Source organism: Mirounga angustirostris, unplaced genomic scaffold (genome assembly GCF_029215605.1).
Source record: "Mirounga angustirostris isolate CCGP_5_RB_7025 unplaced genomic scaffold, mMirAng1.0.hap1 SCAF_5, whole genome shotgun sequence".
In the NCBI taxonomy this organism is placed as follows: Eukaryota; Metazoa; Chordata; class Mammalia; order Carnivora; family Phocidae; genus Mirounga; species Mirounga angustirostris.
Genome location: NW_026991713.1, coordinates 48,847,111 through 48,874,794, shown reverse-complemented (window position 1 = coordinate 48,874,794; position 27,684 = coordinate 48,847,111).

Sequence of the window (27,684 nt, the reverse complement as noted above, 5' to 3'; positions counted from 1 at the left end):
AATGCCTCAGAAGGGCAGCCAAGGGGGCGTGGCCTTGGAACAGCCTCTGGGCTTGCTCTGGCATGGGGTGGCCCCGCCCTGAGGTGCCGCTCCACCCCGGGAGCTGAGGACTTGGGCTCGTGCTCTCTGCTCATCTCAAGTGTAATTATCTCAAGTGTGAAGGAGAACCAGCTGTGCTTATTCACGTTTCTAGGGGACCACGCTATCTGGGAGGCCATTCCTGCCGTTCAAAATGCTGGGCTGGCACCAGCATTTCCGAAGATGCTGTTGATGTTGGCAATTCTCATTCCTCTAAAACACTTGTTCCCAGAGGGTCTCGGCGAGGCCCTAATTGAGGTAGGGTGTGAAGAAGCTTTGAGGAAAAATTCTCACTGTGCTCCAGAGGAGTTAATGTGTATCCCTGGGAAACATCACTGGGAGTGATATTTCAAGAAGAAATGCTAGAGTCTTAAGAAAAGGTTCTGGTTTCCCCTGATATCCTCACCTGGCTTCAACTAAAGGGAAAACAAGTCTGAGCAAAGGTCATTGGGTACTTTCGGAGGAAACTTTTGAGCATTTTATTTTCTGCCTTGAGCTATAAGAATTAGAAGAAAAAAACCATTAGAGACAAGAGAAATGAAAGGAAGCAGTAGTTTTGTAAGTGGTAATAGATATTTCCTACCACACCGATATGCAAATACTGTCTCTTGCTCTGCCAAAGCCAAGGTCAAGGGTTCTATTTCAAGGAAAAATTATAAATAATTAATAATTCAGAAGTCATGCAGTTAATAGATTCTTTCCATTTCCTCCTCTATCTGTGCTTTTCCTTTCCTCATTAAGATCTTCCACCAGCGTCAGAGTCGTAATAATTATGTTCTAGTACCTGTAAAACTGGTTGCCTTTCTTGTTTATCAATATCTTTGATAAAATATTTGAGGTGAGACAGGTTGAGAAAGACAGCAGAAAGTAATGATGTGGAGAACAAAGGCAAAAGAAAAAGAAATTCAGAAAAAAAACCAAACTTCCTTACAACGTGCTGCCCATTGACAGGGCCTTGCGATGGGCAGAGTGACCAAGGATCTCAGCTGCCTCGATGTTAATACTTTGCTTGAGGCAAAAAGCAACCTTAGCTTGACATTAGCTCAACCTCCAGGATCCTGTAAAAATCCCTTTGGAAACTTTCTTTATCTCTGTCCGCCCTAAAATATATGTTAGCAATCATCCTCCAAGCATATGACCCCCTGATACACATCTGAAGGGTCTCATCACTAAGGTTTTACTAGGCAGTAGTAAATGACCTTATCCTAACAACAGCTAGCCCCTCAAGGTCCTGGAAATCTTGCTTCCAAATTCCTTAGAGACTTAAGCTATTCCCTAACCCCCTCCCAACATGAAAGTATATAATTAGCCACTCCTAACAACCCCGGTGCCGCTTGTTCTGCCCAAGGGTCCTGTCCCTGTGCTTTAAAGAAACCACTCTTTTTGCACCTAAGACACCTCAAGAATTCTTTCTTGACCTTTTGCTCCTGAACCCCAACATTTTTACATCAGTAACATCTAGGATTATTTGTGGATTTCACCATCTGGTGCCTAGTTTCCATCATAGATGATCTGTGATCATAATGCAAGTAATTCACAGTTTCTGGAAGTCAAATTACTTTTGCAGTCTGTAACTCAATAATTTTTTACCTGAAGAAAAAATATTCTTTTATCACAAATTCCTACTGTGGGGGAAAAAAAGTTAAAGTTATTGAAGTTAGTACATTTTTCTGTGAAATAAAACTGACATTTCTTAGAGTCAGAGTGATGGTGCTGGGGGAGGAAAAAGTATATAGCCAAAAGGTCTCCAGAAGAAAAAGCCCCCACAATATAATAATCATCTCCTCCCAAAGGAAGCCACACCTAGGAATGATCACCTTGCCCATTGTGCCAATAAGGGCTTCCCTTAATTTAATAATTTAAAGGGTATGGGTGCTGAGCCTGTTCTCACCCCAGATGCCTCTCCTATACAAAAGAATTTCTTCTGTTTGATTTGCTGCCTAAAATTCTGCCCATTTTGTTCTTTTGAATGAACATCCTAAGCTTCCTTTTAAAATGCAACTATCTCTAGGTGTCATTAGTCATTGCCTAATAAGAATTGATTGAACCAGATTGCTTTCCAGCAATTTAAAGCTTCTTGGAGATTATAATGCACACGAGTGAAGGACAGGATTTCTGGAGCTTCTGTGGTGTTGGAAAGAGATTGCCAAGATACGTTTAGGCAGCATGGAATAGCAAGGAAGGCTGTTGGCTTATTGGAAATTTTGCCCAGAACTTAGCCTGTTGCCTATTCAAACTTTACATCTAGCAAGAATATCCCTGATTTGTAGAACCAGTAAAGACTTCATTGGAACTCCCATTTTCAATTGATGGAATATTTATTAAACAACCACCATGGGCTAGATATTGAGTAAGGTGATATTGGCACCTATTATGTGACATGAATTTTGCATACAGTATTTTACTTGATCTCCTCAGCAACCCATGTTACGGGTGATAAAACCCAAACCCAGAGAACCATTTCCTTACACCACACATGAAAATAAACTCAAAATGGTTGAAAAACCTAAATGTGAGACAGGAGTCCATCAAAATCCTAAAGGAGAACACAGGCAGCAACCTCTTCGACCTCAGCCGCAGCAACTTCTTCCTAGAAACATCGCCAAAGGCAAAGGAAGCAAGGGCAAAAATGAACTATTGGGACTTCATCAAGATAAAAAGCTTTTGCACAGCAAAGGAAACAGTCAACAAAACCAAAAGACAACCGACAGAATGGGAGAGGATACTTGCAAATGACACATCAGATAAAGGATTAGTATCCAAAATCTATAAAGAACTTCTTAAGCTCAACACCCAAAGAACAAATGATCCAATCAAGAAATGGGCAGAAGACAGGAACAGACATTTTTGCAAAGAAGACATCCAAATGGCCAACAGATACATGAAAAAGTGCTCAACATCGCTTGGCATCAGGGAAATACAAATCAAAACCTCAATGAGATACCACCTCACACCAGTCAGAATGGCTAAAATTAACAAGTCAGGAAACGACAGATGTTGGCAGGGATGCGGAGAAAGGGGAACCCTCCTACAGTGTTGGTGGGAATGCAAGCCGTTGCAGCCACTCTGGAAAACAGCATGGAGGTTCCTCAAAAAGTTGAAAATAGAGCTACCGTACAACCGAGCAATTACACTACTGGGTATTTACCCCAAAGATACAAATGTAGGGATCTGAAGGGGTATGTGCTGCTTGATGTTTATAGCAGCAATGTCCACAATAGCCAAACTATGGAAAGAGCCAAAATGTCCATCGACAGATGAATGGATAAAGAAGATGTGGTATATATATATATATATATATATATATATATATATATATATATATATATATACACAATGGAATATTATGCAGCCATCAAAAGGAATGAAATCTTGCCATTTGCAATGACGTGGATGGAACTGGAGGGTATTATGCTGAGCGAAATATCTCAGAGAAAGACATGTATCATATGACCTCACTGATATGAGGAATTCTTAATCTCAGGAAACAACAAACTGAGGGTTGCTGGAGTGGTGGGGGGTGGGGGGATGGGTTAGCCTGGTGATGGGTATTAAGGAGGGCACGTACTGCATGGAGCACGGGGTGTTATACACAATGAATCATGGAACACTACATCAAAAACTAATGATGTAATGTATGGTGATTAACATAACATCATAAAAAAAAAACTCTAAACCCAGAGAATGTTAGGCCACTAGGAAGGGTGTGGCAGAGCTGGAATTCAAATCTAGCTCCTCATGTCCTCCATGAGCCCTGAACTTTTAGATATCAAATTTCTGAATATTTTTTGGTCTGTGTGTCTAGAAGAGAGCTAATATTGGGGCATAATGGGATCACCTTTTTTTTTTTTGTCTTGGTCATAGGACATGTGTCTATATATTTTTATTAAATATATTATCAAACACCTTTCCATAGTGTTTAAACCAATTTTCACTCCCACCAGCAGTGAATGAGAGTTCCAGTTGCTCCACATCCTTGCAAATATATGGTATTGTCGGTCTTTTCCTTAAACTGAATTATAATTTACTTATTTGTTACATTATATTTGTTTCAGGTATACAACAAGATATATCGCAAAATGATCACCACAATAAGTCTAGTTAACACTCATCACCACACATAGTTACAATTTTTTTTTTCTGGAATCTTCTTTTTATAGAATGCATAGAGCTTTTTAAAAAACACTGAATAATTACATGATGGGGAAATATGAAAGGAAATCTGATGCCAGGTCTTGTGTGTCTCCCTAGAGTAAAATTATCTTCTGTAATAATGTCAGGAGAATATTTAGATGCAAATAACATGAGCCTGGGATATGAGATCTCACAGCTGATGGACATACATGCTGCTACTTAAACACATTGAGGGACATTTTGTTAAAATATGAAGAGTATATTTTTTTACAAGCAAATATATTTAATGAAGTTCTAATTCCATTAAGTGGAATGTGAAGAACCCATATTTCAGAACAAGCTTGACAGAAGAGTAATCCTTTCATGTAATTGAAGTAATTTTTTACTTTTTCCAGGATAATTTTAATGTGCCAGGACACAATAGGAATAACTTTATCCCCTGGCTAACTGGAATGTGTAATTCTGAAAGAGACAAAGATCATCTTAATTAGAAATAAGGTTTATGATGTTGAGATAATGGCCTTTGGTTTAGTAATTTGGGGCCAGTTAATTTAGAATGGGAAACAGAAGCTCGACCCTGGCTTGCTTCTGGTTCAGGTCTGTTAGCATACAGAGTTCATTCTCCTTCCAAAGGAAGCTCTCCCTGCAGGAAGGTGAGAGCCTGGGCTAGCCCAAGGCAAGACTTTGCAGGAAAGAGGTAGTGGTCATGTTGCTGAGTCCTTCTTCCTTCTCTGAACTGTGTTCCCACCCCTCGGCATCCTCTCTCACCTGCTTCATGAGTAGCCAGGGCCCTCAGGGAATCCATGAACTTGCCCATCACTGCCGTTTGGGGCACCCTCCTCCTCCTCCTCCTCCTTGTTTCCACCCCACTTAAACTCTTACTCAGGTTTACTGCCTCCACCTAGTTAGGAGGACAAGACTGGACTACACCTAGAACCACAGAGGAAGGGTAGGGGTTTGTGCACCAACCCAAGATACCAAGCCTGGGCAGACACCAGCCTGCTGGGCATCACCCACCATGCTCTGCCCTTTTCTTTGCCAAGAGGTGCCATTGCTCCCACTGTGGGAACTGTACATTGTGGGGACTATGGCAGCCCATGTGGGCCTTTATGTAATTCATCCACCGGGAGGGAGTTTCCCTTTCTGCACTGTACAAAAAGCACCATGTAGCCGGCAGTGGCTCTGCCTAAATTAATTATTATTGCAGTGACGTAGATCTTTAAAGCTTTTATTTCAAAGCGTCCTTATAGACATGCTCTCACTTGAAGATTACAATAACCCGGTGGCTTGAAATGGGTCAGGGACCATTTATCTCTATGGTGCAGATGAGGAAGGTGAGGTTTGGATTGAGTGACTTTTCTAAGATGCTAGATCCTGATCTTGAACCCCATGCTTGGAACTTTATCTTCATTTTTCTTTCTGCTACTTCTGTTGGAATCTATTCATACTGAAATGTGAATGACTAAGTGTATTTTTTTTATTATAAAACTGTGTATAAATCACAGGGAACAGAATAAATGAACTCTCACATATCTGTTATCCAAATTCAACAGTTACTCGATTTGGCCACATCTATAAGTATGTCTCAGGCATTGTGTCTTCTCATATACATATTTCAGCTATATCTTTAAAAAAGCACATATTCTTGTATAGCCACAATGCCATGATCATACCTAACAAAATTAATAATGACTCCTTGGTATCATCTAATAGTTCATATTCAAATTACCCCATTAAAATTATTTTATAGGGAGTATGTCCAAGTCAGGACCCCAAAATACTTTTACTCCATCTATTATCCCGTCTCTCGTTCCATATTTTCAACTTCTTTACTGCTGCCTTCTCTATCGTTTAGGAACCTACTGAAATATTTACCATCTTTAAACACCCACACACAAATGTACTACTTACTTTGAGTTGCTATCCTATGATTTTCTTTACCTTCTCAACCAAGGTCCATGAAAAATAGCCTGCACTTGTTTATTAATTAATTTATGCAACACACATTGATTACCTGCTATTCGCCAGGTACTGTGAAAGCATTTGAGAATACAGAAATAGAAGTTAATTTTTATCACTACCACAAATTTTCTGTTGTCTTTTTTGTAATTCCTACCACCTGGCCCTCCCTGTCCCTTCCTTCTCTCTCATACCTATCCCTGGGCAACCAATGATCTGCTTTCTGTCATTGTAGATAAGTTTGCACTTAAAATTTTATATAAATGGAATCATATGTGTTCTTTTTTGTTTGATCTCTGTTACTCAGTATCATTGTTTTGCGATTTATCCATATTGTGCTGAGTATATTTTATTGTATAGATACACCACAATTAATTTATCCATTCTTCTATTAATGGGCATTTGGGTTGTCTTCAGTTTTCAGCTATTACAAATAAAACCACTATGAACATTTATGGGCAATTTATGGATATTTATGTCTTTGGACATATGCTTTCCTTTCTCGTGGGTTAATACCTAGGAGCGGAATGGCTGGGTTCAGAAAAGTTACTATGGAATAAGTCACTCCACCTGCCTAATGGAAGAAAAGCAAAACCCTCTGGTGGAAGACATCATGCATAAACTGTATTGTACCCAAGTTTGGGTGGGAGTCTATCTCTTTAGCCTGAAAGTGTTGCTCTTTGAAGATTCTGAGGTGTTAACTCTTCAACTTTCTGAAGTATACAAATTCAAAACCTGAGAACTATCTTCAGGGGGAGACCAGTTGTATTGTTGCAGGCTCCTTCTTTCCGGTAGGATTTTATCTTCCATGCAACAAATGACTGAGAGCAGCAAATGATCAATGGTAGAACCTGGCCCTGCATTTGGGTTTCCTCAAGTTTTCAATCTGTCATTTGTGTGAGCACAAAAACCTCTGCTGGTTTCAGTCTACTTGGGCCAAGCTCAATCACTGATCTCTTACCAATGGCATTTATCTCTTGGCAAGTGACCCAAAGGAAGGAAACAGGTGGTTATGGTCAGCTTACCTAGGAAGAGTTTTCTCTACCCTGGATAGGATTTGGGAGTTAATCTAAACCTCATTGCCTCAGAAAACTTTAATATCTTTTTTTTTTTTGCAGTTTGTTTTTCTTTTGGTTATTGCAGTGAGAATGTTGGCCCTCTATAACCTGTGACATCCTATCTCACTTTTAATGGTGCTGATGCTGGTGATTGGAGGCTCACAACTTCAGTCCCACCATAGTTTATACCAGAAAAGGCAATATACTTGCTTAGACTATATAAATTGTATATTAATCTACAATGGAGGATTTAAGGTCTAAATACGTTACCAGAGAATGTACAAGAAGACATAATCTTAGTTTAATCAGCTGCTGAGAACAAAAAATACTCTATTCTAAATTCAGTTTGCCGTTGGTCATAAAAATGTATACATGGTTAAATCAAATTTTATCCAATTCCCAAAGTGTGATTTCTTTTTATGAGTGTCTTTTTCCAAAAACGTAAGTTGGGGAAGCGTGCTTTCTGGTAACTCTCTATTGGATGTCAAATTCAATTTTTTTAAAAAAGGAAAGACAAAAAGATTAATGTTGAAGAAATTCATCCCCTGCTGATTTAACTTCTTTAATTAAAAAATTATTTATCTTTCAAAATATTCTTTTTTTATTTTTTTTTTTATTTTTTTTTTAAGATTTTATTTATTTATTTGAGACAGATAGAATGAGAGACAGAGAGCATGAGAGGGAGGAGGGTCAGAGGGAGAAGCAGACTCCCTGCCGAGCAGGGAGCCCGATGCGGGACTCGATCCCGGGACTCCAGGATCATGACCTGAGCCGAAGGCAGTCGCTTAACCAACTGAGCCACCCAGGCGCCCCAAAATATTCTTTACTGGGGGTATAACTTATGTTTACAAAATTGCACCTATTTAATATTTATATTTCGGTGAGCTTTGACAAATGTATGCACCTGGGTAACCGTCCTCACAGTTAAAATATAGAACAATTCTCAGATGTCCCCACCTTGTGTTGTTAATCTCATACAGACCTTCCACTGCAGCCAGCACTTAATTTCCTTCCTTTCTCACATAAGTTGCTGGTTTCTGACTCGAGCATTTATATACACCACGATTACTGCTTCTGAAATGCTCCCTTTGTTTTGCTCGCCCCTCAAAGACTTTCCTGATTGAGTCCTCTGATCTCTGTTCCCATCTTTTGACTGGAGCCCTCTAAATTCTTATGAAAAGAGATGGAACTGTTTTTATGTAGGCACGGGGATACCTTGCTTTGTAAAGCTGTTCTCCATGTGATTCATATTCCTCTGCCCTCTCCGCCCCTCTCAGTGCCAGAGGTTCTCTGTTTCTTTTGAAATCCCGAGAGTGCCCTTTACTATATTTTGTTCTTTAGATGCTATTAATAGAAACAATTTGCAGAATGTAAATGAACTTCATTTTCCGAAGTCCTAGATTTACCCCAGGGAACCTCTGTGGGCTTTAGTCTGTGCTTTCCGGGCCAAGAGTCCTGAGCACACACCCACAGCACACAGTGCCATTAGCTCATTCAACCTTCCCACGTAATTTCATACCTGACTGGTATGGGATTGTTTTTTACAAAAGCATTGACCCATGGCAGTGGCAGCATCTGTCTGTTGGTGTGTTGAACACTAAATTGGATTTTTAATGCTAATAATTAACTAGAATAATATCTCACTTGGACAGAAGCCATTTAATTCTGTCCTGTGAGCTCAAATATTATTTGAGTAACTATCGAGGCCATGGCAGTCAAAGGAAAATTTTATTATGATGTTTCAAGAAAGGCAAAATAAGAAATTAAGGTTTTCTGAAAATATTTCTTAAAAGTAATAACCATTCTGAAGTAGTGTTAATTAATGCAAAATGATTTTGCTGTTGAAATACTGTCCCAGCTTTCTGCTATTTGGAAACCAAGTGAGTCCTGAAGGAATAATATTGGCTCTTCTATCTATATTGCTCATATAGATTTAGGTAAGTTTTTAATAGGTTTCAAGGACAATCTAGAAAATGAAATTCACAAGTTTTATTTAAGCCTAGTACCAATAACTTTCTTTTGTAATATTTTATAAGAACGCTTGCTAAGTCCCCTCTTTGATTTCCCCTTCTGGTAGGGGTAACTGTAAATGAAGAGCCTAGAAACTATGGAAATGACAAAAAGAAAGAGAAGGAGAGTGAGAAAAGATCTGTGTAATGCCTGATCAATGTAATCAGCTGATGAATTATCAAGAGCGGGTGGAGGTCACGGTAAGACTTAAAGCAGGACATGAAGATTTATTAAGAACATCCTAAAGTCAGGGGCTTTACATGTGATGTCTCATTGAATTCTTTACCATTTCGTATATATAGGATCTCTCTATAGAATGGGATCTATCAGTATCTATATCTGTATCTAAACCCATACCTGTAACTATATATCTATATCTATCTATATCTATCCATCGTGATTATTTTGGAGATAAGGAAACCGAGCCACAGAGCCGTTTAATTGACTAGATCAGGCCACAGAGACCAGAGTCCAAACCCATATTTTCTGACTCAGAAGTTCATGTAACCACTGCCCATATCTGTGTCTAGCTCCTTGTAGTCATAGAATGGTGGCAAAAGAAGCAAATGTGGCTTTTTATTTAGTGCATTGCTTGGCCAACATACGTGTTGGCAGCAAACCCAGATACGGTAAGTTCCCTTTTTTGATATTTCCATTTGTTTGACAAGTTTACTTATCTGAAACATTTCTTGATTGATTCAAAGAGAAAGCGACGGTCCTCTGAGAGTAAGCGCCGTTCCTCCCTTCCCTGGGCACTCACAGGGCCTGTCACCTTGCTGTGACACCTCACAAGCCTTCCTAGGTGTGGCTTTGAGAAAGCTTCCTCCTAAGGTAAGCGTCGAGACTCCAGGGCTCAACCTTGACTTGAGACTGACAGCGGGGGACTTTGTAGATGATTGAAACCCAATGAATAAACTGAACAGACAAAAACGGGCTCTGAGCCCAGGAAACGGGGCCAGGTGGCAATGACAGAGACAAATGTGCTCTGTTTGCCCTCTGTGTGTCCGCTTCGCCCTGTTCTAACAGCTTCCCTCTCACACCGTCCACACCTCCTCCCCGCACCTTTTCTTTTCCAAGCAGCGTTTTTTGAATCCACACAGTGAAAGGCAGGTTCACAGGTTAGGCGCGTCAGGAATACAGTTGTGGACGTGAAACACGTGAGCCCAGGGAGATTTACTTCCTTGAAATAGATTATGTAAAGCAATTTATTTGGCAGTCATTCGGTTCTGATGATGCAAAGCTATCGACAAATGTGAAATTAGGAATGCCCGATGAAGATGGGTCGCCTGCGTTACCTGAAGGGATCCGGCAGTCCTAGTTCATGGTTGTCATAATACTAACAGTTCAAACCTGGGAGGGCTCAGTATGGGCAAGAAATCGTGCTACACTTACCAGGTTATTTTGTTATCAGACCATCTTTGTGAGGTAGATATTGTTATCCTCACTTAAGGTAAAGACACTGAAATTGGGAGAGCTTAAGCCATGTGGAGGCACAGAACCCCTAAGTGGCAGAGCTGGAATGGGAAGGCGGGGCTGTCTGACTTGGACATCTGTGCCCTGAGGCACCACGTTATTTGTCCGCCACTTTATGGGGGAAAGAGAGTGTATGCCAAAGGCCCCCAGGCCTGCAAGTTGTTAATTTTCTCATTTCAGGTCACCGGTAGAACCCTAAATGGAATCCAGATTTTAGAGTCTTGGTCCACTGAAAGCTAATTGGTTGCTTTTCTTCTTTGGAATCCATTTTCTTTCTCACTGTTTCAGAAAATAAGATTTGAAGTAAAACATATGCCGATAGAAATTATTATTATTTTTTAAGCTGTACACAAAACACACACAGTGCATTTGGTGACTTTAGAGCCTGCTCTGGTGAACAGAAATGCAGAATGTCCAAACCCACTTCAAAATGGTCTTTGCCTTGATGCCAACACAATGTCGACACCCAGAGGGCAGCTCAGAGCCCAAGAAGTCTCCGATCCGGGGTGAGTGATTGGATCACAAAGAGGATCCAATCCTCTGCTTTCCCTCTCAGGCATATCAGGTTTCGGTCACACCCATTCTTCTAATCTTTCCTCAGCGGTGGGGTAAGGCTACCTGCTCACTGCTGCTTGAGGCTTTCATGCTTGCTGTTGTTTGCAAAGGCAGAGACATTAGCATGAATTCCAATAAACCGAATCCTGTTAAATTGTGCTACTATCAGGCCAGCTCTTTCAAATTGCACTTAGGAACTATGGTTGAGAGACATTAAACAATATATATTATTTGCCATCACACTTGTTATAAATGGTTTCCAGGCTCGGAACAGTGGTTGGAAACCATAAACCATGGCTTACTTAAGGTCTACCATAACTGTGTTTTGGCATTTCTGACTGAATTCTCTTGATGTCCACTGCAAGGCTTTATTAAAAAATGATATTGTATTTATTCCTGGGACTTCTAGAGGGCATTTGAGACGTTCCAACATCCAATTTAGGTACCTAAAGGTGACTTTCAGAAGTGGGTCTCTTTCCTATAAAAGCACGGTGTAAGCTGAGGTCAAATGCATTTGACAGAATTTTTAAACCTTTCTTTTGCCCACCCAAACTGACTGGTATGTTAAATAAGCATGCATTTCTATAATACAATGACTTTCCCGCACTCTAACAGTGTGGAAATGGCAGAGAAATGTCACACAATCAGATGTTCAGTATGACCCTTGTCTTATAATGAATATAGATTTCAATTTTAGAGTGACTATGGACTTTACAGATCCATCTCTACATCCTAGTAAATGGGAGTGAAAAGGTGAGAAACTGAGTCAAAGATGATTTCGCTAAGAAAACCAAATAGGGAACAGGATTTGGAAGACAGGAATACCTCACTGGAGATTTGTTCATTAGTTTCATATTGCTGCTGGAGCAAATTTCCACTATCACAGTAGCTTCAAACAACATCCATTTATTTTCTTTCAGGTTTGTAGGTTAGAAGTCTGGTAAGCTCATTTTAGGGTCACTCAGGCTGACATCAAGGTGTTAATAGGGCTGCATTCCTCCCTGGAGGTTCTTTGGCAAGAATCTCTCCCTCCAGTCTCATGCAGGATGTTCGCTCAATTGGGTTCTTTGCTGTTTAGAACTGAGGTCTTCATTTCTTTGCTGGTTGCCCACAGGAGGTTTTCCTCAGCTCCTAGAAGCCACCCACATTGCCTGGCTCATGGTTCCCTTTCTCCATCTTCAGAGCCAACAGAGGTGGGTCAGATCTTCTCTTCAGTTCTCTCAGACCTCCATTCCTTCCTGCCTCATCTTTCCTTTGCTGCCTTCTGCTGCTATATCCCACTGACTGCAGCCAGAGAAATATCTCTTTTAAGAGCTCTACTGATTAGATTGGACTCATCCAGATAATCGAGGATAATCTCCCTATTTTAAGATCTGTAGCTATAATTACATCTGCATTTTTTTTTTTTTTTTTTTACAATGGAGCCTAGATTTATGTTTGGCTGAATAATCTTGGGGGCATCTTTAGAATTCTGTCTACCACAGAAGTGAATACAGCAGAGGTCACCCATTAGGGGCTCCTTAGTCAGATGTGGGTGGATGGCAAGGTTTGATTTAGAATTCCACATCATGCTGCTTCTAATATTTTTTAATTTGTAAGAAGACCATTATATGATCAAAAAAGTATGTAGTCAGCACATAGAAATAGATTTTCATATTATAACTGAAGGAAATTTATATATATACTGACATGAGGAATCACTTTAGTGTTTGCACAGTTACTGGAAATATGTTAGAGGAGGTCATGAAGAGGACATGACCAATGAGCCAGACCCAGGCAATCGGAAGCAACTCAACTCTCCCCATCCTTGGAATGTACATTCTGCCCATGGTTCCTACAGTTAGAGCTGTTTTCAGGATGCAGCCTTGAGAGAGCAATGTGTTGTTGAGACCATCTGGACAGTATATGTGACTGGACCCAGTTAAGGCCTCTGTATAAACTTTTAAGATGCGGCAGGTGGTGTGGAGATCTACTTGTCTTGTGGCCACCCACAATGAGCCTGGTAAGTTCCCTTGCTTATTAGAACTGCCACCTACCAATGTGGAGTGGCCTGCCTTTTTCTTGAGCCTCTCCTTGCCCTCCATGTGGGGGGCCAATTTTAGATTTTACCTGGGAAGCTTCTGAGGTTTTGAACCAACAATATATGACATAAGGGAGAACCCATAGATAATCTTTTCCTGTTTAGCAATGCTGCCAGACATGCTGAGATTCTAGAAGTATCTGTAGAGAATCAGCATTGCCTTAGCTCTCAAAGTACTGACTCCCTTATGTGGTGTAGTCCACTAGAGATCGAGTCAGAGCTGGAGATGCCTTTACTAAGGACCTCACCTGAGGCAGTGGGATTGAGAAAGTGATGACTCAGAACTAAGGTCTCCTGGCAAGTTGAAGTTGAACCTCAAGGAAGGTGAAAGAATAGGGTAGTGGAGAAAGACTCCCAGGACTGGGAGTGGGATGGGTTCTCTGGGGTTGGTCGAGGATAAAGGAAAGTGAGACCCTGAGAAGCGGGAAATTTCTCTGATGTTCCCCTAAATTCCTAAGCCAATTTTTTAGACAGATCCCAGTGACGTTTCCATTTGCCCATCTCTGTGTTCACAGTTCTCATCCTTGAATCCACATTATAAATCCACATTGTTCAATATATCAAACTGTAGGAAGGTTGCAAAGCCTAAGGCAACAGAAAAAAGCACCTTTACAGATGAACTTGTTGTAAACTCTTCTAGATTAATATTCACATGGTTTTCACTTACCTGAGGGCTCTCATGGATTCAGGTTTAGATACGATGAAATACAGAAACGAAAACTTAGGACACTTTCAGCCAATAGTCAAATACAATATACAGTCTACGATCCAGTAAATCCCATTTAAAAATCGCTTTCCTTTCTCACTGGTAGTTTACGTCAAGGTGATTGGCATACCTGATAATGACCTTGAGACACAACCCATGACTTCTGAATTGGCAAAGACAGATGCAAACATGCTCAGTTTGGGGGTTAGAAATTATAAGCAGATTCTTTGGAAACTGGCATTTAATGTTCCATACAAATGCCAAAACCTCTGATTTAACTCTAACGTTTGCTTGACAGAATGCCCATTCCCTAAATAGTGTGTAAGCTCGAGATTTCCACTGGGTTTTTAGTATTCCCTCTTTGTTTCCTTTGCACAATCCCATGGAAAGATTTTCGTGAACAATGGCAGTAGTTTGGCTCAGGTTCAGAGATTCAGAACAATGCAATGGTGAAGTGGAGAGCTTGGTCAGGCGGGAGCTGTGTCCCCAGGGTGCTCTGTCAGCAAGAGGTCTGTCATCACCTGGGTTGAAATTATATATATATATATATGTGTATGTATATGTATTTAACACGTGATTTAAAGCACAGAACATTTTGAGGGATGTATATCATACTACAAGTAGTTGTGGATTGAAACTGTCTACATTCAAGTTCAGGCTCCACCACTCATAAGCTCTGTAAATCTGGGTAAGGTTACCTCTCTGAGCTTGTTTTTTTTTTTTTTTTATTTGTAGAATGGGGACAGTACTTCAAAGGCCTGATGTAAAAATTAAATGACATAATGCGCGACAAGTGATTGACACAGGAAGCTCTTGGTAAGTCTTAGCTCTCATTGTTAATGTGCAAATCCAGCTACTCAGTGCTTATATATATATATATATATATATATATATATATATATATATATATATAAGGACTTGTGAGTAAGCACCAGTGAGAATGATTGTCTTTGGATGACTAGGTAGAGGAGAAGTCTAATTTCAGCAGATCCAATATAGGAACATGTCAATATTAAAAACAGTAACAATCTCCGGTGAGGCTGTCTTGACCCCAAGGGCTGGGGTGCCATTATCAAGACTGAAAGGAGAGCAGATCCACACGCCTTTGATTCTTCTGACCACCACCTGAACTGGGGCTAGCAAGCTGGCTAGTGAGAGTTTACTGAATTCCACTGTGTGTTCGAGGACACTGTCTTGTTTCATCCTTGCGGTCACTCCAGGAAGTGGATACAATTCTAATCCATCTCCAGTTCACAGATGAAGAAACTGAGATGAATAATTTTCATTGTCACAGTTCCATGCTCATGAATGTTGGAGCTGACATTGAAATCCCAGTCTCTGTCCTCATGGTGAGCATGAGATCACCAAGGTGTATGATCTCCGACAGATGACTGGACCCTCCAACAGTGCCCAGCAGTCCTTCCTGCAGGCACTTAGAGGCTGGGAAGAGACTTCCCACCGGGGCAGCCTGGAGGGCCATGGAGCAGGGTTATTTGTTTCTAACCGTTTCACTGTAATAGCACCTCCTTCATTTACTTAAGTAGAGTAGCCAGATAAATTTGAGGCAAATAGTTGTAATAATGGGCATCAAATACCGGCTTACTCTGTGCTAGTAGTACAATCAGAACTTTACAGATATTTAATCTCCATAATGACCCACAAAATAGGTATTATTATTCCCTTACTACAGATGAGGAGAAAGACTCAGAGAGGTTAAGTAACTTGCCCAAGGCCCAGAGTAAGTTGTAGGAATGAGAAATGCGCAATATCTCTGAAGTGTTAATGAGACAGTGGGAATGGGGGATCATCAAAGAGCTATCTAGGAAGCCAGCAGTTGTTGGCCAAATGAGCCTCTTCCTTACCTCCAAGCCTTGTGAATGTGGCCGTGGGTACTTTGGGAAACTAAAGGTTCTTCTTGTGGGGAGATGTGGGGAGAGAGGACTTGAGAAAACCGAAGTCATGAAGGACCTGAGTAGTAACAGTAGGTGCTCCATTAAAAAGAATTCAATAGCAGTTGAAAACAAAACAATGTAATAAAAATATGCTCATATTTATAGAATTCTTCTCTTTCACATTTGATGAAATATTCATGACATTTTCTCAGAAAGGCATGAGACAGAATCACCTAGAGAGGAAAATAAAAAAATATGACTTTTTTAGGTTAGTTTGCAACTTGTCACCACAGATATTTTTAAAAAAATCCTTTTTAAAGCTTGCCAGTTGACAGAGGAAATTATGATAAAAAATAAAGTGAGGTTGAAAAGGACAGAAAGCAAAAGCTGCTAACCAACACCATGCAGCTCGCCTCCCACACATTTTCCCTGGGTAGTTCCATCGACAGATCGACAGCATTTAAACTTTCTTTTCTTCTATTTTTAAACTGTTTTTTTTTTTTTGAAAAAAAAAAAAAAAAAAAAAACCCTCACAAAAACAGCCTGAATTAATGCTTAATTTAAATTTTCATTACAGGGGTGCCTGGGTGGCTCAGTCAGTTAAGCGGCTTCCTTTGGCTCAGGTCCTGATCTGGGGTCCTGAGATGGATCCTGGCATCCAGCTTCCTGCTCAGTGGGAAGCCTGCTTCTCCCTCTCCTTCTGCCCCTCCCCCACCATAAATAAATAAATATGAGAGAGAGAGAGAGAGCACAAATGGTGGGGGAGGGGCAGAGGAGAAGGAGAAGCAGACTCCCCACTGAGCAGGGAGCTTCAGGCGGGGCTCGATCCCAGGACCCTGAGATCATGACCTGAGCCGAAGGCAGATGCTTAACCAACTGAGCCACCCAGGCGCCCCTAAATAAATAAAATCTTAAAAAAATTTTTTCATGGGCGCCTGGGTGGCTCAGTTGGTTAAGTGACTGCCTTCGGCTCAGGTCATGATCCTGGAGTCCCTGGATCGAGTCCCGCATCGGGCTCCCTGCTCGGCAGGGAGTCTGCTTCTCCCTCCAACCCTCCTCCCTCTCATGCTCTCTGTTTCTCATTCTCTCTCTCTCAAATAAATAAATAAAATCTTAAAAAAAAAATTTTTTTTTTCATTACAGAAAATATATTAATGAGCAAGGGTTAAATTGACTTAAAAAAAAAAACCAACCTCCAAAAATGATGATTGATTAGTGACCGGAGTTTGACATATGGCTCCCCCCATCTTTTTTTTTTTAAGATTTTATTTATTTATTAATGAGAGTGAGAGAGAGTGTGTGAGTATGCTAGCGAGCAGGGGGAGGGGCAGAAGGAGAGGGAGAGAATCTCAAGCAGACTCCCAGATGAGCCCCCGCCGGGTGGGGGGCTCCATCTCAGGACGCTGAGATCATGACCTGAGCGGAAACCGAGAGTCGGACCAGGCTCTTAACCGATTGAGCCCCCCAGGCACCCCCATATGGCTCCCTCTTGAGGTCTGAGGGGGCACCAGGAGAAAAGTGCAGATGTGTATGAAAGTAGATACTGCAGAGATTACAGTTTGCAGGTCTTCTCCTTGCTTGTAAGACGGCAGAACCTCTGCGGCATGAATCGGAAAGAGAAGTCTGCATTTCAATGTTTGCCCTTCTTGCAGCTCTGCTTCAACTCCAGCTTTACCAGAATGATGTGCTCCCAGCTTGCCCACGTGGCACAGAAACCACTGCAAATGGGAGGCGCCCTCAAGGCCTTTCTTCCAGAACTTGTGGTAAAATCAGAAAAAGGAAGTCTTTGGATTGGCATTACTATTATATCGCTATAGAATAATAATAGCAGCTACAATTTGTTGAGCATTTAATATGTGCCAGCAGTGATGCTAAGTTCTTTAACATCTGATCTCATTTCATGCTTAGCTAATGGCTGAGAAATCTGAAGTTTGGAGAGGTGCCGAATGGTCCTGCAGGTGGCTGTGATGGGGAGCTGGGCCTGGCGGTCCGAGGTGGGATCTAAGAACCCAGGCTCAGGAATCCAATGAGGTGGGCACACCACTTTTGCTCGCGTAATTTGGGCCACATTATATAACCTGTCCGGGCATCTGTTTTCTCGTCTGTGAAAATAATACCTACCTAGCTGACTCAATACATGTCACCTAACGGACATCCCGAAACTCGCGTTCCGGAGCAGGTGCCCCATGGGCGAGCCTCGGAAGCAAGAGTCTGTGCCGAGAGCAAACCGCAGATTCTGTTTGAAATTCCGACTCCTTGGCTCTTGGAGGTTGCTGTTCTCCTCACCAAGCTTAAGTGTCCTTCTGTTGTAATACACACTTGCATCTGAGCAAGCACTTCTGTTTAGAATGTCAAGAGTCCTAGAATGAGGCTCCAATCAGCAAAGACTATGCCGGCAGGTTGACATCGGATTTTACTTTCCCCTTTTACATAAAAATCAGTGAAGTTTTGGGTTATAGTTACATTTTCGTTTTAAAAGTTGAACGAACCACCACAAATGTACTCTTGAAAACCTGTGTTTTAAATGTATGAAAGTGATATATAGAAGTGATATCTAATACGACCTGTTATTAAAAAAACCCAAACAAAAAGCCATGAAACACAGAAATGTATACAATAAAAAGCTAATGTTTTTCTTTAATCCATTTCAACTCCTCGCTACTCTAGGGGCAACCACTGATAATAGTTTTTTGTGTATCATTCCAGATTGTTTTCTGGGCATTTTTATATGTAGATAAATATGTACCTGTGTCTATTTTTCAACCATCAATGGCATAATATTTGACATAACTTAATATTTTTATTTTCATGGCTGCCCCACTAAATGAAATTTAAACTCATCGTTGCAGCAATGAAGATGCTTTATTATCTGCTTGCCCCTCCCTCTCCCCCCCCCCCATCAGCACCCTGACAGGTGCCCTCTCTACAGGAAAATGTCCCTGTTATCTCCTGAATGAGACCTGGTCACCACCACCTTTGTAGATTTGCTCTTCTGGGTTTCTAGCCTGGAATGCCCTACCCTCGTTTTTCTACCTTTCCAATATCACTCTCTTCTTCAAGGACCAGCCAAACCTCCTTTTCTCAGATGGTCTTCTCAGACTGTCCAATCTCTCTGAGATTACCTAACACTGTCAGCCATGACCTGTGTCCCTTGTTGTATTCTACTTAACACATCCCTGCTTGCTATAGCACTTGATGTGCATATCTTGTCTCCTCAATAGAATTCTGTTTCTTTGGTTTGAAGACTGTATCCTACAGTACCCAGTGTTCTTCCTGTGGCATTTAATACTTGAAGACTCAAACGGAATGGTTTTAAAGGAGGGCAGACCAACACAGTCTTTGACTATTACGCCTGTGGCTTAAAATGTTTAATAACTTTCTATAAGCAGCTTTGCATATATTCATTCTAGAAACACTTGAGAAAGGAGTGCCTTCCTTAGTGGCTCTTCCTGGGGTCTTCCACATTGCCTGGGGGTGGGTTGTCCTTGCAACATAAAGGAATGTTGAGAATTGCCCTAGTACATACGTTTAATATTCCCCAATACATGTCAAGTATTTTTCCCTGCTACATTTTCTCCTTCGGTCAGGATGCACTGGCCCCATAAACACTGAAATAAAACTGCATTATTAGGTGGTTACAGCAGAGAAATTGTGTGGTCAGTTATAGGATCACCATTTGTGATTGAGAAGAAAAATGGTCATCAGTTTCAGGCACCTTATACACAGAAACCTGGTGGTATCACATCAGGTCCAGTGAACCGTAGCTGGGACAAGGCTGAAGCCGTGTACACATGGAAAACAGGTGAATTACTTAAAGCTATTTACAATTTTTATTTCTGTTAAGGTATTTTTAACAACTGAATGTCAGGTTAGTTTATCAATTTTAGCAAATTGCGGGTGATCTTGAAACTTTGCATTTATTGGATTAAACTTAAGTGACTACATTTGACTTAATAGGTTTACTAAGATAAACCTCCAAGCAAGTGTGCGGTAGAGGAAATGGTTTTTACCCAATAGACATATCGTGGTAATCCTTCACATCCTATTACAGTCAACTTGCTGGGGTGGCGCTAAATTCTTTGGACTGAAATATAGGTTTTTAGTAAGTGGGTGGTACACTGAGCTTTGGAGCTCTGTTTATGGCAAAATTTTGAACGATGTAACTTTTTAAATTGTATTATTATTTTTTTAATGAGGTATAATTGACATATTGTATTAGTTTCAGGTGTACAGTGTGATATTTGATATATGTATATCTTGCAAAATGATCACGACAGTAAGGCTAGTTATTATCTGTCACCATACATAGTTACAAAGTTTTTTTCTTGTAATGAGAACTTTTAGGTTCTGCTCTCGTAGTAACTTTCACATAATGCAATACACTGTAACTCTAGTTACCATGCTGTACATTATATCCCTATGACTTATTTTATAACTGGAAGTTTGTACCTTTTGAGTCCTTTCACCCATTTTTCCCACCTCCATCCCCTGCCTTTGGCAACCACCAATCTGTTCTCTGCATCTATGAGCTTGATTTTCTTGTTCTGTTTTGTTTTGAAGAGTCCACATATAAGTAAGATCATAAGGTATTTGTCTCACCCATGTGGTTTTTTAAATCCTTCTTTCCCTGAAAATACCCAAAACATTTTTCCTTCTTACAGTGCTTTTTGCACATTCAGTACGTATACTTTCTTCAGTAAATACTTATATCCTTATCTATATTTTTCAATAATTAGAGACTTATGCATTAATTCCATATATTTATTCTGTGAAGCATTCTTGGTAAACTGGTATTCCATTATAGAAATAAATTAGTTATTGATAAATAGAACCTTTATAACCAGAATGCTGGAAGAACACATCATAAATTTTTTCTCCTTAGCACATTTAAAAAGCATTAAAATAAATGACAAAGAACTTACTAAATGTTTATGACTTTGGTTTATGCATGTGGGCTAATGGGATGAAAGGCTAATCCATCACTTGGCTCTTACTGCATTTAATTAGCTTGGATCACTTTATACTCTACTGGGAATACCTTATCTCCTTTTCTCTCTTTTCCCAGGATAAACAAAGTAAAATGAACAGTAACAGGAAATAGTTACCTTAAATTCAGGGTTGATGTAAATGGTGAGAAAAATAAGCTTACTGTAGAAAACAAACAAGGAACATACGGCCAGCAGCCACTCTGAACATCTGAATGTCTGAACAGGCCACTTTGTTTTTGGACCATGTTTGCTCTCCTGTGTCACTGGCTGTCCTCTCTTACTTGTGACCTTGCATCTCCATTGTCCGGAGACAGGTATGCGGCGTTTAGGCAACAAGACTTATGGATTCATGTTCTCACTATTTAGGAAATAGCTTCATCTTCTTATGTCTAAATTATGCAGTATTTTATATTTTTCAAATGCTTTTTAAGCATTAGTTGTTCATATTACAAATTTGACAACTAAAATGTACTTGGTGGAGATACATGGCTATAGATCACGTGGAATACACTTAATTTTTTTTAAATTTCAGCTTTATTGAGATTTAATTCACATGTAAAATTGTAAGATATTTAAAATGTACATCATAATGATTTAATAGAAAACTTATGCATTGCAATAAGATTCCCCCCATCTAGCTAATTAATATATCCATCATCTATCTATCTATCTATCATCTATCTATCTATTTTTGGTGAGAATATTTAAGTTCTCTCAGCAAACTTTAGTTATACCATACAGTGTTATCAACTATAGTCACCATGTTTTGCATTAGATCCTTAGACCTTATTTATCTTAAGCTGAAAGTTGGTACCCTTTGACCAACGTCTCCTTTTTTTCCCCAACCTCCAGTCCCTGGCACTTTTCTGCTCTGTTTCTATGGGTTTGATTTTTTTTTTTTAAAGGATTACACATATAAGTGATACCACTGCAGTATTTGCCCCTCTCTGGCTTATTTCATAATGTCCTCAAAGTCCATTCACATTGTCACAACCGGCAGGATTTCTTTCCTTCTCATGGCTGAATAATCCTACACTGTGTATAGATGTATGTATGTACATATATCACATCTTCTTTGTCCATTCATTTGCTGATGGACACTTAGGTTGTTTCCATACCTTGGCTGTTGTGAATGATACAGCAGTTCTATTTTTAACAGAAGAAACTCCACGATTGTGGCTTGATAGATGTTCATTAACTGCTATACAAATTATGTAATAAAAAATGACTTCTATCTTGGGCAATGAAGGCAGCAGCGAATTACGTCTTCTCTACCCAGATGTAAAAGGCTTGTTTTCCAGCAGTCTGCTCCAAAAGAGATGTGGATATTGATGGGAATTTGTTTGGTGTCATAGATACCTGGGTTCTAGGTTCAGGTTAGCAAACAGCTAATTGTGTGGGTTTAATAAAGTATTTTAACCTGTCTTGGATTCATTTTTCTTGACTATAAAATGAGAATTTTCACCCCAGATTATCTGCTTTCAGACTGTCCTGAGTCAGGGTTTAGCACTTCTATAGCCTATATTGATACCCTAGGAGATCTTGGGTTGGGGGCCAGGCCAACAGCAAGGAGGGGATGAGACCCCAAAGAAATGGGTTTCCAGGGGCACCTGGGTGGCTCAGTTGGTTAAGCATCTGACACTTGATTTCTGCTCAGGTCATGATCTCAGGGCTGTGGGATGGAGCCCCACGTCGGGTTCTGCACTCAGCTTGGAGTCTGCTTGAGATTCTCTCTCTCCCTCTCCTTCTGCCCCTACCTCTCCCCTGCTCTCTTTCTCTCTGTCTCTCAATAAATAAATAAATAAATAAATAAAATCTTAAAAAAGAGAGAGAGAGAAAATGGGTCTCCAAGACTTCCTGATGAGAAACTACTCTTCTTTTTTTATTTGTTGGTCCTCTTTTGGGGGGGATAAAGTTTCTCTGCTTAAAAAATGGGTTGGAAAAACCTGTCCAAGATGATAACTAGATCTCTTTCTAGTCTTTTCATTCCATACTTTGAAGCAGTAGAAGTAACTTGTAACATGAATAAAAAATGCACGGAATTTTAAAAAGAAATGCCTTCAGAAGAACACAGTAATTCGTGTCCATTTGTGTCTTAAAATTTTATATATGACTGTGATTAATGGTACACACTACAGAGGGGGAAAGGCAATTTGATAGTTAAATCGACATTCTCTTGGCTAACTGCTGCATATGATATTTATCTCTGTGAATCTAATGAAGTCAAACAGGCTATACTTGAAGTGACTCATTAAATTTGGTGCATATAAACAGTTCTCTCATTTAAAAGTGTTCCTATCTTGAATCAAGTTCACTATCTAATTTAATTGGGAACATTGGTTTTATTCATCACAATTACCAATACATTGTGTTTTCTTAGTCTGAGAGATTTTTTTTTTATTTTGACTTTCCTTGGAGATATTTTAAAAATATTTTAAAAACCCCAGAGCTTATAGAAATGGTGAGAGTGGAGGGGAAAAAAAGAAAAATGAGGATTTAGCAAAAGGAAATTTGAAATATACCTAGGATACTCAGAGCTGCTTGGCGGTTTATTCAATGTATGTATAAAGATCATGTGCCATTGGAGCAGAAGCCAGTTTGAGGACTGCTTCTCTGGTTTGGAAAACTGTGTGGCTGTGACCTAGATATGGAGCATAAGGATGCCAAAGGAGATGGAGAGAGGGGAAAGGGGGTCCTATCTCATTTCCCTGTAGTTTCATATCCTTGCATCTGCCCCCTGTCTTCTCACCCTGCTGGGCTCCTAGGGTCGGTGCCACGTCTACTTGAACTTATTTGTCTTGATTTCTATGGGAGGTGGCAAGGCATCACACTGTCCCCTGTGCTCTCATTCTCTTCCAAGAAACTTTGTCCTTTAAACCTATTAATACTTTGCCCCCAAGAAATGTGCCCCTAGGTAGAGGCGGGACATGAGGGTCAGGATTTTCCGTGCTTGAGCTTAGAAGGGCTTCTGCAGCCAGTAGTTAGGAAATGTCACTGCTGCTAAACAGGGACAATAAATCCCCAAGCTACCCAGTGAGGCAATCTCCCTTAACATGGAAAAAGGTCAGGCTTGAACTGTAAATAAATTCCTGTCACACAGCAGCATGTCTCTTCAGGTGAGACAGTAAATCTTCTTGGAGATAAACAGCCACACATACCATAATTCTCTTCCTATGGTCCTGGGCTTCATCAGTTAATTTTTCTACAGCCAATCTTCCATAAAGCTTGGGCATTAACATTCCCTTGGTGTGTAAAGACCTTCCTGAACACACGGCCTGGATGAGGTGGGGTGGGGGTTGGGCTCCAGAGGGTTCTATACTCTATAAAACATGAACAACATTTATAGCGTATAGGCTGTAATACCCTTAAAGGGAAGAAAATTTTGATATGCAACTTGTCTGTATTTAAAGGAAGACAGGACATAGTTGATGCTTCTTTTGGTATATAAAAGTCCTTTAAATTTTTTCTATCAAACCTTTTAGAATGCTGTAATTGGAAATCCACATTACAACATATTACATTCAGTTTTCTTTATCTTAACAGTCCAGAGGTTAGTACTTGGAGTCAAACGCCTGAAGTCTCAATTCTGATTCTTCAGCTAGTTAATCAGCACTTATGAAGCTACCAAACTGTAAAGATACAAAGATGAGTAAGTTGGCTGCCCCCACAAATTCACAGCCTGGCTGCAGGGCAGAAATACACACACACACACACACAGATTTAAAATATAATATCCCAAGTGCTATAATGAAGATTTCCCCAAAGGGCAATAGGAACACAGAGGAGGGAGCCACTAACTGGGAAATTTGGGGAGGTTTCACCAAGGGAGTGGTACTTGATCAATTTCTTGGAGACTGTGTAGTTTTCCTCATGGTAGAAAAGGAAGGAGAAATACATAGAGAAAGGCTATGTACAAAGACCCAGAAGTGTAAAAGAGCTTGGCCTATATGAGGAACTGTGAAAATTTCAATATGATGGGAGCTTAAGGTATATGTTGGAAAGTGGTAGGAGGTATGACTTTGAAAGGATTGCAGGGTTCAGGTCAAGACCAAAGACATACATGCCAAAGACAAAGGACATTGCATCTTGTCTCTGACAGCCAAGTGTAATGCACGAGCAGGTCTCCTATACCTAACACATACCCCTATCTTTGCAAATTTAAAGTCTGATCCTAGATAGCCCAATGAGCCATAGTACTTCATTGAAGTCTTCTGGCTTTGACCATGAAGGAGTCCTTTAATAGCAGTGCATTTTAGAGGGGCCCTGGTCTTTGACTTCTGCTTTTTTTTCACTTGAAAGAAGAATGACAGTTTTCAGAAGATAGGGCCAGGTCCTTTGAATGATCCAAGAGCTCCTGGAAGAGAGGAAGTCATTAGGGAAGTTGTTCATACTTCTCTTTGTTTCATATTTTGGCGGTACTCTTTTGTGTTTTTGTAGAGCCACTGACTTTCGAAATCTAAGCTGAAAGTTTTTTTTCTTTTATTGCTCAGCATTTGGCATTTGTTTTATAACTCTTGTAAATATATGCAAAGAGGAGAAGGTCAGTAGGGAGTAAGCGTTTTGAAATATGTTGACGAAGCAGTGCCTTGCCAGAATCTGAGTTCTCACCAATAGCAAGCAGGATGATTACTAATTCCTGAGTCTCACAGTGAAACATGAGTTCAGGTCAATTCCAGCCAGCTGTTTGAACAGGGACTAAAATGTTTGCGGTGTTTCAGGAGAAGTGCTAAAATCAGCCCTGAAAGGACATGTACCCACAGAGAACAGCAATGTTTTCTTTTCTTTTCTTTTTAAAAAGGACTTCCAGTGTATGTAAAATGGACTTCTAATAGGATGGAAGATGCTGGAATGGATTTCTAAGAGTCCTCTCCTACCCCCTTGGATGTTTTGATCTGAATGCAGGGGTCTATTTATTTAATCTATCAACAGATCCAGATTGAATTCTTTTTGTGTCAAAAATGTTAAGAATATAGTGTGGACAAGATAGGTAAGTCCCATGCCCTATGGTACTGCAGTCTAATTGTATTTAGGTAAATAAAAAAGACAATTATAGGTTAGATTGGTAGACAGTAAATAAACAGGTGCTGTGAGAAGTAATAACTCAAGTTGGTGGTGGTCAGGGAAGGTTCTGAGGAAGCTACACAGAAGCTGAGACCTGAAGGATAAGCCATAAGAAGTTATAGGGAAAAACATTCCAGGCAGATGAGGTAGTACATACAAAGGCGCTGGGGCAGGAGAGAACTTGGATTGTTTGAGGAATAGAGAGGAGCAGAGTGAGCAAGGGTAGGAGTGTAATGAGATGAGACTGCGTAAGTAGGAGGGGTCATGTTGTCAGGAGTCTTAAAACCATGCTTAGATTCTGTGATTTGCTTGGCTATAGATTATCACAGCAAAAGGAGTCAATGCAATATTGGCAAAGAGAAATGGTGCATAAGGTGAAGTCTGGGGGAAACCAGGCACACATTTCCAAGAGTCCTCTCCCAGTAGAATTGCACAGGATATACTTGATTTCTCCAGTGATGGGTTGTGACCAGCAACACTCATTAGAGACTCAGTGTCCAAGGGTTTTGTTGGAGACTGGTCACACAGGCATACTTTCCCTAGCATACACTACAATTCCAGACTCCCAGAAAGAAAGCAGGTGTTCAGCATAAGTCACATGGTTTGCACAGTTGAGCACAGTAAGCCATTCTTACCAGTTCTGGGAATGGTGGGAATTGTCCTGAAATCCAAGTTCCCATGTCAAAGGACAACCTTGCAAGCAGCCCTTTCTAGAGGGAGGCATTCTCAGGCCTGCTGTGTTAACTCCTTTCTGCACTGGTAGGTTTGTTCTATCAGCAGAATCTCTTCTATGCTTTGTGCAATGCCATTGTGGCTGGCCCATGACCACCCTGGCCGAGTCTCAGCAAATGACTTGAGCTTTCGGGACAGAAATGCAGACAGAATGGCTTCGGCCAGGCTGCAGAGGGTCAGGAAGGGAGGCCTGGTGTGGCAAGTTCCTGTCTTATATCGACGTGGTCATCAGGCTTGATGTGGTCTGGATGACTCATGTCTCAACTTTGAGTTAATTTGCAGCCCTTGGCCCATGAAGCTTGGCTAATTCTCACAAACAGAAACAAGCTTGCACTCCTCTAGATGCCTTCGTTGCCTTTGAACTTGTACATGGCCCTTATCCCATGTTGTATCACATCACAGCTCTACTGGAGGCAGAGTTATTGTTATGTGAGTATAGACAGTCTTGCTGACTCTCCTGGAGCCACAAGTAAAGACAGAGGCCATTTGGTTGGTGGAACTGCTTCCAGGCCTGGACTTATGCTCCTTAAGATAATAAAGCTATAGATGCTCAAAAAACCTTCACTGGCTAGAAAGGGCCTGGAGCTACTTCTGAAAGAACAGGTTCAGTTTGCCATGTTAGACTAAGGTAAGGGGGTTGAGACAGAGAAAGGGAAAGGTAATCCCTTGCTGGAATTGGGATAGGAGAAGAGACTTAAAGGAAGCAGTTGGTGTAGGGTTTGGAGGATGGGATCCTCAGGACAGCAGCTTTGGGTTGTACAAGGTCATGTCTGGTAGTTGCTTCTTTGAAAGACTTGGGTACATTTATGCATTTCTTTTCAATATTTAAAAGTTTTCTCAGATGTCATCTGACGTGTCTAATTAAGTGCAGCCTCATCCTGAAACATGAGGAGGTCTGGATTTGTTGCATTATGGAGCTTTGTTTTTCTATTATCTATTCCCTTAGCTTCTGGAAGAC